At 35.0% G+C, this 11,460-nt stretch overlaps 1 pseudogene; it reads right to left on the bottom strand.

Moving 5' to 3' along the window:
- Positions 1-474: 474 nt before the first annotated feature.
- LOC143603109 (heat shock cognate 70 kDa protein 2 pseudogene) lies at positions 475-2,265 on the bottom strand (annotated as a pseudogene).
- Positions 2,266-11,460: the final 9,195 nt, after the last annotated feature.

Raw genomic sequence — 11,460 nt, 5'->3', positions numbered from 1 at the left:
GGGAATCTCCCTTTGGTCCACCTCTATCATATGTGTACGCATCTACGATACAGATGCGAAGTGGGTTATTTTATTTGGTTTGCATTTAATGGGATCGGTTTTAGGCTTTTATCAAAAGCATTATTACCACTTTCTAGCTTTAATTTGAAGAAAACAGGCTTTAATTGTCGTATGTCTAGCTTACTTGATATACAAAAGGTATGAAACTGAAGTCTGTTCATTCTTTGGTAAACAGCCTAAAATAAAAACGCCCACAGGTATATCAACGTCCAAATAGTCACTTTTATAGCGCAACCAACATTTAAAAGACTCGAAGTCAATCTGCCATTTTCAGTTGTCCTGCTTGCTAAAGATTAACATAATATAAAAAACCAAACCACAAAATAACATAAAAGAGAAAATTCATAAAATCCAGGAATAAAACAAAATTCACCCCATAAAAACAGGGCCAGCTAACATAACAAGGTCACACTTGCTCAAACAAAATAAACCATAAAAAAACAGATAAAACCAACCAACACCATCACAACATTTAGTCTACCTCCTCGATCTTAGGTCCAGCACCGCCACTTGAATGAGCTGGCTCCTCATCCATACCAGCTCCTGCATCACCAGCTCCACCCTGGTACATCTTAGCAATGATCGGGTTACACACGTTCTCGAGCTCCTTCATCTTGTCCTCAAACTCATCAGCCTCAGCCAACTGGTTGCTGTCCAACCATGCAATCGCCTCATCAATAGCGTCCTCAATCTTCTTCTTGTCACCAGGGGTCAACTTCTCGCCGATCTTCTCATCCTTCACCGTGTTCCTCATGTTGTAGGCATAGTTTTCCAAAGCGTTCTTGGCCTCAACCTTCTTCTTGTGCTCCTCGTCCTCAGACTTGTATTTCTCAGCCTCTTGAACCATCTTCTCGATTTCCTCCTTTGAGAGTCTACCCTTGTCGTTTGTGATGGTGATCTTGTTCTTCTGTCCGGTGGTCTTGTCTTCAGCTGAGACGTTCAAGATGCCATTTGCATCGACGTCGAAGCAGACGGTAATCTGAGGGACACCACGAGGAGCAGGTGGGATTCCGGAGAGCTCAAATTTACCCAACAAGTTGTTGTCATGTGTTCTGGTTCTTTCACCCTCATACACCTGGATCAACACACCGGCTGGTTGTCGGAGTAGGTGGAGAAAACTTGTTCCTTCTTGGTTGGGATGGTAGTGTTTCTTGGGATAAGGACAGCGGTTTCCAAACCAAGGGACAATGGAGTAACATCCAAAAGAAGCAAGTCTTTGACCTTCTCGTTACCCTCACCGCTCAAGATAGCGGCTTGGACAGCAGCACCGTAAGCAACAGCCTCATCAGGTTTAATGCTCTTGCAAAGCTCCTTACAGTTGAAGAAATCTTGAAGCAATTGTTGCACCTTTGGGATACGGGTAGAACCACCAACAAGCACAACATCATGGATTGAGCTTTTGTCCATCTTGGCGTCTCTCAAACACTTCTCAACTGGCTCCATACACTTTCTGAATAGATCCATGTTAAGCTCTTCAAATCTGGCACGGGTGATGGTGGAGTAAAAGTCAACACCCTCGTACAATGAGTCGATTTCAATGGTGGTCTGAGCGGTGGATGAGAGGGTTCTCTTTGCCCTTTCACAAGATGTCCTCAACCTTCTCAAGGCTCTCGGGTTTCCAGTAATATCCTTCTTGTGCTTCCTCTTGAACTCTTGAACAAAGTGGTTAACCATTCTGTTGTCAAAATCTTCACCACCGAGATGTGTGTCACCAGCGGTAGCCTTGACTTCAAAGATACCCTCTTCAATGGTCAACAAAGACACATCAAAAGTACCACCACCAAGATCAAAGATAAGCACATTCTTCTCACCAACACTTGTGGCCTTTTTGTCAAGACCGTATGCGATGGCAGCAGCGGTGGGCTCATTGATGATACGCATAACATTAAGACCAGAAATAACACCAGCATCCTTTGTTGCTTGTCTTTGTGAGTCATTGAAATAAGCAGGGACGGTAACAACTGCGTTCTTAACGGTGGTACCAAGGAAGGCCTCGGCAATTTCCTTCATCTTAATAAGAACCATAGATGAGATTTCCTCAGCAGCGAAAGTGTTTTCTTCGCCCTTGTAGTTGACAGAGATCATCGGCTTCTCAGCGGGTCCGGATAGAACCTTAAATGGCCACAATTTGATGTCGCTTTGGATGGAAGCATCAGAAAATCTCCTTCCAATAAGACACATGGCATCTGTAAATATAACCAACATTGTTAGAACAAATTCAAATTTAAACTACACAGTCCAAAACATACAGGAACAATCAATATACACGTTAATCAATTACATATTAAGATGTATATTTAAATAGAAATCATTAAACACATACACCGAATACCTATATACAAGTTACTATAAGCACATAAACTAATTTCAATATATATACCGACTTACACTAGAAAGCAAGCTAACTAAATATTACTAACAGCTAGTAAATACAAAAGTAAGCAGTCGGATATAAACACACATTCAATAAGTGCATACACAACCATCAATATACAGACATGATAAAAAGAAAGCTTTAATCTACTAACAACCAAAATATACAAAAACAAGCATTTAAATCTTAAACATATATTCAATAAGCAAAATCACCACTTCCAATTTACAGACAGACTTATATTAACAAATTAACAATTAAATATTAACAATCAACACATGCAAAAACAAGCAATTAAATCTTAACATACATTCACTAAGCACAATCACCACTTTCAACTTACAAACAAACTTATATTAATAAGTTAACAACTAACCACTAGCACTCAACATAAGCAAAAATTGTTGATAAATCATGAGAATGATGATATTTGTTTGATATATGATTGATTAGAAACCCTAGGATGTAGCAAATCTTGTTCTTGTATGTGTATATGATGATAAAAAAATTCTGACAAATTCACACTTATGAAATTGACTTTTACTTGATGATACGTGCTTAATTTTGAACGATTCCTGATTCTAGGTATAGTTCGTTAAGTCTAGTTTCTAGAAATTTATGGTTTGTAATTTTTGTACATTCGGAAGATAGTTTTTATGAATTTACAAAATCGTATGCCAAATTTGATGCGGGAAGATGTTTTATGACCTAATTTTTCGATGTCATAACTTGGGATTGACAAAATCAAATGGGTTGGTTTCATTTCTATAACTTAATATTATAAGTATATAAGACAACTCAATTGATCTTGCATGATTTTAACATGTTTTTTTGTTTGTTAATCGTTAAAAAAAAGTACTTTTAATTTCTATAGGATATTTGTACATGATGATATTGTGGAATAAATGGTCTTTAAAGATTGGGGGTTTCATCTCTTTTATTAACTTGAAACTCACCATAAAGTAAGCTTCAAAATTACTTGGTGAATTTGAATTATGGTTTTGTAGAATTATTATTTCTTACTAATCCGGGTAAACCAGGCGGGTTAAACGGGTTCGGATGACGGATCAAAAAGTATTTGGTCAATACGAGTTTGTTATGAACAAAATAAGTTCGGAGTAAGATGAGTTATTTTAAATTAAATTTCTTTTCATCAAAGTTATTTTAGATGTGCTAGTTGAATACAGATCATGGTTAAGAGGAATATTTGTATGAATCACGCGAAAATATAATTTAAATATAGTTTGTGACATACATGAAAGACACTAAAGTTAATTGAAAATTTGTGTGGTACAAGTTATAAATTGTTATGTAACATTTACTTGTTATGTATACAATACAGTTTCACCATAACTGATGAAGATAATTTAATGTTCGCCTGGTATCAAACTATCAACCATAACATTCCATCTAACACTAGCCCACATTACACCGCTCATCTCTCCTTCTCGTTAATTACCAACTGTTGACTTTCTTCACATGTTTTTCATCTTTATTCCGCTAATCCTAATCAACTTTGGCAACCTCTGCATCAATCGATGGAACCCTCTGTGTGATCACTAATCAACACATTAACACCATTAAATTCTCTTACGAGAACTATTTATTATGAAAGAATCAAATGATTTGTTTTTCTTATTGAGCCCGGTCGGATGTTCCCATAATTGTCAGTTGTGTTGCTAGCACGACCATTATGTTAATCATTGTCCTAATATCATAAGTTATGCCACATAGCAATGTTGTAAAAGTAGGATTACAAGGCCGAGTACTCCCCGAGTACTCGCTACAAGGTATGTCACCAAGGCGAGTTTCTGAAAATCCGCCTAGTTACTAAAAATCGGTCAAATGTGGTCAACTTCAGCTAGAATCACATCTTATCGGTGAACTTGGACCAATTTTGACTCAAAAGAAATAAAACATAATTGTTATTTCAATAATATTAAAGAACAAATATCATTTTTTTAATTAATGATTAGTAATTTTTAGAATATTTTATTTTTAAAAATGTATTTCTTTTACTTATATTGATATTCACCTATTTTGTTATAAATATTAGTAAACTTATGATATTTGACATATATATAATAACCAAATATTATTTTTTTTATAATTACCATGTCCAAGTACTCTCCGATTACTCCCCGAGTACTCCCTCCAAAGGGGTCGGCCGCCTAGGGACCGCCTAGCGACTTTTGCAACATTGCCACTTAGTCTCTTCCTTCAGATGCCAATACTAAATTGACTTAAGCCTTTCATGCATAATGCCATGTCAACTCAGGATATAGGATATCCTGATTGGTATGTTGATTTTGACGCCACTTATCATATGACGGCGTCAGCGAATAATCTCTCTCATGCATATCCGTAAGTGGGTAACGGTAACATCGCTTTTGAAACTGATAATGTTCTTCCTATTAATCATATGGGTCACTCTATACTTTCAATTGCGTGAATTTTTTTTATCATTACTAGTGTCATAAAAGAATTTGTTATGGGTTAGCAAACTTACAAGAGATAATCCGTTGGATAGTCTTTTTTCTCAACCATTTTTATATATAGAAATATAGAATCCTCAACCACTTTTTATAAATAGAATCGAGCAACGAAAAAAGTATTTGGTCAAGGCAAATGTGAAAATGGGCTATATGATTTACATAGATGGCATTAGGCTTTGGTTGCGGGTTCCCAATCAAGTGCTCGAGCTCCTTTTGAACTTACGCATAAACATTTAAGGCTAGGGGTGTGCAGGAAAGTGAAAATTCGATCTGAAACTAAAAAAAATAAAAAAATCCAAACAGAGAAAACCGAACCAAAACAAAAACCAATGGTTTGGTTTTACGTTTTTGTAAAACCGAACTAGCGGTTCGGTTTTTGTCTTGCATGCAATAAAAAACCGAACCGAATTCCAAAATTTTTATTTTTTATTTTAAGTAATTTATAAGAATTTTTAATAAATATGTAACTCGAATATTTTTGGTCGAATGTATAATAGTCTATTAGTTAACAATTAGTAAAATTATTTATACATAAGTTCATTATTTTTTGTCATTTTTTTCGGCATAAAATTTTCAAGTTTAAATGGCAAAAACGAAAAAACCGAAACCGAAACGAAATCAAAATGAAAATTGAAACAGAAAAAACCGAAAACAAACGGTTTCAAAAAATACAAAAACCGAAGTTTTGGTTTTTAGTTTGATTTTAGCAAAAAACTGCACATAACCGCGCCACACATACCCCAATTTAAGGCATACTGCTTTTTGATATTGTTTCACTATTGAATAATAAATATAGTTATGTATCTGTTACTTCTATTTTACTCCAACCAATTATTTATTCTTATTGTCGGTTTTTGAAAGGATATCACTTGTGATTTGAAATAAACCATAAATGTTATTTACACACATTAGATTTAGTACATTGTGACTTATTATGGGGTCCAATAGTTATTGCCTAGGTTGAGTATTATCAATATTATGTGGTTTTTACTTTTTATCTATAACTAGGTTCGTAACCTATGTATTAGAGAGGCTAAAAAATAACCGATGGAGAGTGCAAACTACCGAAACGAGCTGTTAGGTGCTGAAACAAACTGAAAAATCATTTAAACGAGCTGTTAAGTGCTGAAACAAACTGAAAAATTGCTTAAACGAGCTATTAGGTGCTGAAACGAACTGAAAAATCGCTTAAACGAGCTGTTAAGTGCTGAGACGAACTGAAAAAATCGCTTAAACGAGCTTTTGCTGTTAAAACGAGCTGTAACGTGTTGAAAACGTGTTGATTTGTTGGTTCAAAAAAAAACTGACTCGAAACCCGTTTTCACCCGTTCCGACCTAGACCCGTTATAACCCGAACCTGTTGACCCTAACTCGTTCCGACCCGAACCAAAAACAACACTTTTTTTAAGTGACCGTTTCGACCCAAACCCGTTTCAACCCTAACCTGTTCCGACTCATGACCCGTTTCGACCCAATCCAACCCATTTGCCACCTCTAAATTAACAATATAATTAAAAGGATTGTAATTTATTGCAATTTTCTAAAAAAAAAATTGAACATTTTTGCATTTTTTTTTCAATTTTTGCAATTTATTGCAATTTTTCGAACTTTTTTTTTTTGCAAATTTTCAGAATTTTAAAATTATATTTCGCTAATTTTCGCAACCTTTAAAAGTTATTATGCAAAGTAAAAATATTGAATTTTTTTTTTTAAAAAAAAAACCTAAATTACCTGCTATCCAGGTAAAATATCTAAGATTGAAGCAAATATGAAAGTTCAATTACCTGATTGGAACAAAAGTTTTTATTAGTGCCTTAATTGGAACAACTTTCAAAGTCCGTTACTATTCTGTGGAGTAATCCCTGAAATCAAACATGAAATACATGTCATAACATATTATAATTGTTAGGCCATGATTTTTATATTGATGATCCTTTATCCTTAACTGTCTTATGGATAGTTTATCCTTGAAATATACATCAGGATATAAAAGATCGACGATCCTCGGTATTACTTGTTTACTAATGATTGCATTTAGTATGGTGATGTGTTAAACATGTATAGCAACTTTAAGACGTATTTGTACGAGTTATCCTCACGGGACATCCTATGGCTGGAATGTGGATCCAGGATCCTACTTCAATGTAACTGTTAATGGATGATTTTATGTGAAGATGAACGTGCAAATATCAACAACGGCTATGAGACTCATTCTTTTTGAGTTTTAACAGATAAGTTTTAAACTTTTAACACTTTTTGACTTTTAACACTTTTTGATAATGAGAATTATTATTCTTATTTGACATGATTGATTCTGAGTTTGGTCTTTGAAAAGCTTCAATAGGCTTTGCTTGAAAAGTCCTGATTGCAGGATCCAGTGACAAAAACCTCTTCACTCTGTCTTCGACTCCTGGAAGATCAGCCAGCAGATCGAAATTTTCAACTGCACAAGTAATAGGTTGTTAGCAGAAGAATAAAGTATCCTATTTAGGTTACCTAAGGATCCGGATCCTATCCTTTGGTATCCACTTTTTGGGAAGATTAGTTCCACCCGGAATAGAATCTCGTCTTACGAAGAAAAATTGGTTTTTCCAGAGGGTACTTTTAAGGGTAACTTTGAAAATAGGGTTTTCTTGGTAAGGTTTCGATTTAAAGACGAAACGTTTGGAACCGTGGGTAACAAGGTTGTACAGATATGCTAATTCTGCTAAACCGAACTCGACTCCCTCCTCCACGGTTATCCTTTCTATGGTATGAAGGACTCTCCACAACGTTGGCATGGCCTGAATATAAAAAATTCCCGCCAAGTTGAAGAACCTTTGAGTAAAATTGGGGAAAAGATACTTATAACCTATGAGAAACGGTTGGGCTGGAAAGCAAACCCAGTTTTTCGAAATGCTGTCGCTACAGTTGTGGAATCGAAGGGTCGGAAAACTGTGTCGATTGGAAAATGTGATCGGATTTCATCAATTTCTGAATATGTGAATTTACAGTCTTCGGAAGAAGGTGATTGAAGGATGTTTTGTGAGTAAAGGTCATCATGATGGAAATAAGAAGAGGAGGAAGATGAGGAAATAGTTGACATATCGAGCGAAGATAAATAAAAGAAAGAAGGATACCTGAGAGACGCTTAGATTTGTGATTTTAAAAGGATTATAATTATCACATATATAGGCGGCATGTAATTATGGTTTGTAGATATTAAACCGCCTGACACACGTCTAATCATCTTCTATTTTGCAGGGATTTGAATTTTAAAATGACAGCTGTGTTCCACTATCACCCGCCATTTTGGGGGCAATTGTTAGGATATGATTTTTATATTGAGGATCCTTTATCCTTAACTGTCTTATGGATGGTTTATCCTTGAAACATACATCAGGATATAAAGGATCGACGATCCTCGGTATTACTTGTTTACTAATGATTGCATTTAGTATGGTAATGTGTTAAACAGGTATAGCAACTTTAAGACGTATTTGTACGAGTTATCCTCACGGGACATCCTATGGCTGGAACGTGGATCCAGGATCCTACTTCAATGTAACTTTTAATGGATGATTTTATGTGAAGATGAACATGCAAATATCAACAACGGCTATGAGACTCATTCTTCCGCTTATCTCGCTACTGGATAGCTATTGGCGTGTGGTCAAAGGTCGTGGAGCGGCTATGTGGAGGACTTCCGGATAGATAGGAAATATTGTTATTGTTATTATCTTATTTAAACGAGATTTGATCGAGTAGGTAAACACATGTACTTACACACACACTAGAGCATTAGCAAATACTCTCTCTATACACCAATGTTTTCAGACCCGGCCAGGGCGTCGACCCGGACGCCTTACCGGGTCAAAGGTCGGACCGACCCGGGAGGGCGGACCGGTGTTTGACCCGGATGACGTCATAAATAATTTAAATATATAATTGCATATATATATATAATTCATATACATATAAAAAATAATGATAACCAAAATAATAATAAAAACAAACTTTAGTGTTTATCTATGTTTTATACATTGATTTTTAAATATGTATGATTTATGTTTGATTAATAAAGACATCAATGAAGCTTGGTTGGTTGGCTCATGGGTATATTAAAGCTTCTATCTCCAAAATGACCCAAGTTCGAATCCTGGCATGCACATTACATTTTAGATTTAATGAAAAAATGGGTTTTACCGGTCCAACCGGTCCGGGCCGACCGGTCACCCGCAAAACCGGCCGGGTTTTTCGAAAATGGGCCAAATATAGTGACTCGGCCCGGTATAGGGACCGGGTCCCGGTCGGACCGGTCCGACCGGCCGGGCCGGGTTTCAAAACACTGCTATACACTAGCTTTCTTTGTAAACTCGATCTAGTACTCCATAAACACTTGTAATCACATTTTGTTCATTAATAAACTTGACGGTGATAGTTTTCACCGTCCGAGGGTTTTTTATGCCGGAGACCACGATAACCACATACTATTAATCCTTGACCGGAGTTATTTTACCAACGATTACCTTGATAAGTTTTGACCGAAGTAAGACTATCTTGGTTAAGGGCTTTTTCCCTCGTGATCAAATCATTGTGTTCACCAATATTACGATCATACACTCATCATTCCCGCGTTAGCACTATACCTCACTTAACAGATTTGGATACAAGATCCTTAGCTGATTTTTGTCCAAAATAATAATTATTTAAAAAAGAAGTCAATAATGCCAAACAAATTAGTAAGGTCTGACATTTTCTCATAAATGGAATTATATATTACACTAAATATAATTGTGATGAAGGATTAAAACATAATTTGTTCATAAAGGAAATAATTAAACGGAAAAAGTTTCCATCGGGTTTGAAACACCTGTTGTTTTGTTTCAACAAACTTGTTTGGAACCAAATATGAATAATGAATTTGACTTTTATGTTAGAAAATATTATCATCTAAAATAACTCGTTTCGATTCAAACTTATTCTGATCTCAACTTTTTTTACCCTCCCATTTTGACCCGAACTTATTTTACTCAAAAAACACATTGATCTAAACTTGTTATAAACCAAACATGAACTCGGACCACCTATTTATATTAATATAAAACCAAGAATACATGAATAAAGAATTTTATTTTTATGTTGGAAAATATTATGATTTAAAACAACACGATTCGACCCAAAATTATTCGAATCATAACCCTTTTTGACTTGCATTTTTTGACCGAACCAATTTGCTATTCTTTTAAACAACCCATTTCCACCCAAACACTTTCCGTTCATAACTTGTTTCGAGCCAAACTAATTTTACTAAAAAAACCCATTGACTTGAACTAAATACGAGTCTGATCCACCCGTTTAAAGTAACATAAAAATTAAGAAGATATTAATAATAAATTTATCTTTGTTAATAATATAATTTTGAAAAAGTTATAAATTGTTTAATTGAGCTATTTAAAAAATATTAAATATTAATAAATGCATTAACTGTTATATCATTTAATATCAAAATTTATTAAATTGAATGAATGTTAATTAAAAAATTAGTTAATTAGATGAAATATGTATAAATGGAAATTGATTTGTTGGCATCCATGTGGATGATATATTTGAAGGTCATGAAGAAAACATGTGTTGTATTAATATATTAGTTAGATTATCAAGGTTTACTTGGTTCTATCGTTAAAAATAATATTCGGGTTCTATTTGGCGTTGAAGGTTTTTATGCATTTTGTTTAAACACGATTCCAGAAAGATTTAAAGTTTTTTAAAGTGTTGGTATACAAAATTTGTCACTGTAAGAAAAATACTTGGAAGAGAATGGTAATTTTCACCGGTCTTCCCATATGTATCTCAACAAAATGGACGAGCTGAAATAAAACATCACAGTATTGTTAAAATGGGGCTTGCAATGCTTTTTAATGCTCGTGTTCCACCATCCTATCGGGTTGATGCTTTTAGTTCCGCAGTTTACATTATTAACAAATTGCGACACCACTTTTGGGCACTAAATGTCCATTTGATATTTTTCTTAGGTATTGAAATATAAAATTTTAAAACTTTTGGTTGCCAAGTTTACCCTAATTTTAGAGATTATGCAAGTAACAAACTTGCACCATAAAGTCTTCCATGTATCTTTGTTGGTTATAGTTTTCTTTACAAGAGGTAGCGTTACCTTGATCTAACAACAAAAATGGTTTATGTCGCTCAAAGTGCTCATTTTGATGAATTATCGTTTCCTTTTTCTGGTGTTATTTCTTCAATATACTTCTTTTCAATGTCCCTTACAAGTTTTCTTGGAGATTCGCCATCTACTACTACATCGGTTTATTCACCTCCAGGCTTCTTACAAGTATTCGATTTGCCTCACATGCAATCTTTTCATAACTGGATCGAACACTGAACATGGCGGTTCAACCGGTCCAACCAGCCGAACAACTTTCGTCTAAAAATAAATTTTTATAAAAAAAAGTAACTATTTTTTTATAATAAAATTGGTTTAACCAGCCCGGTTTTCCTGCCAGACCGGCCGGTTCTCTGGAACCAAGCGAA

Source organism: Bidens hawaiensis, unplaced genomic scaffold, assembly GCF_021521415.1.
Source record: "Bidens hawaiensis isolate Kalapana, Puna unplaced genomic scaffold, B.hawaiensis_p1.1 tig00060826_1, whole genome shotgun sequence".
Lineage (NCBI taxonomy): Eukaryota > Viridiplantae > Streptophyta > Magnoliopsida > Asterales > Asteraceae > Bidens > Bidens hawaiensis.
Note: the sequence above shows the minus strand (reverse complement) of the source record. Positions and strands in the feature narration are given on the sequence as shown.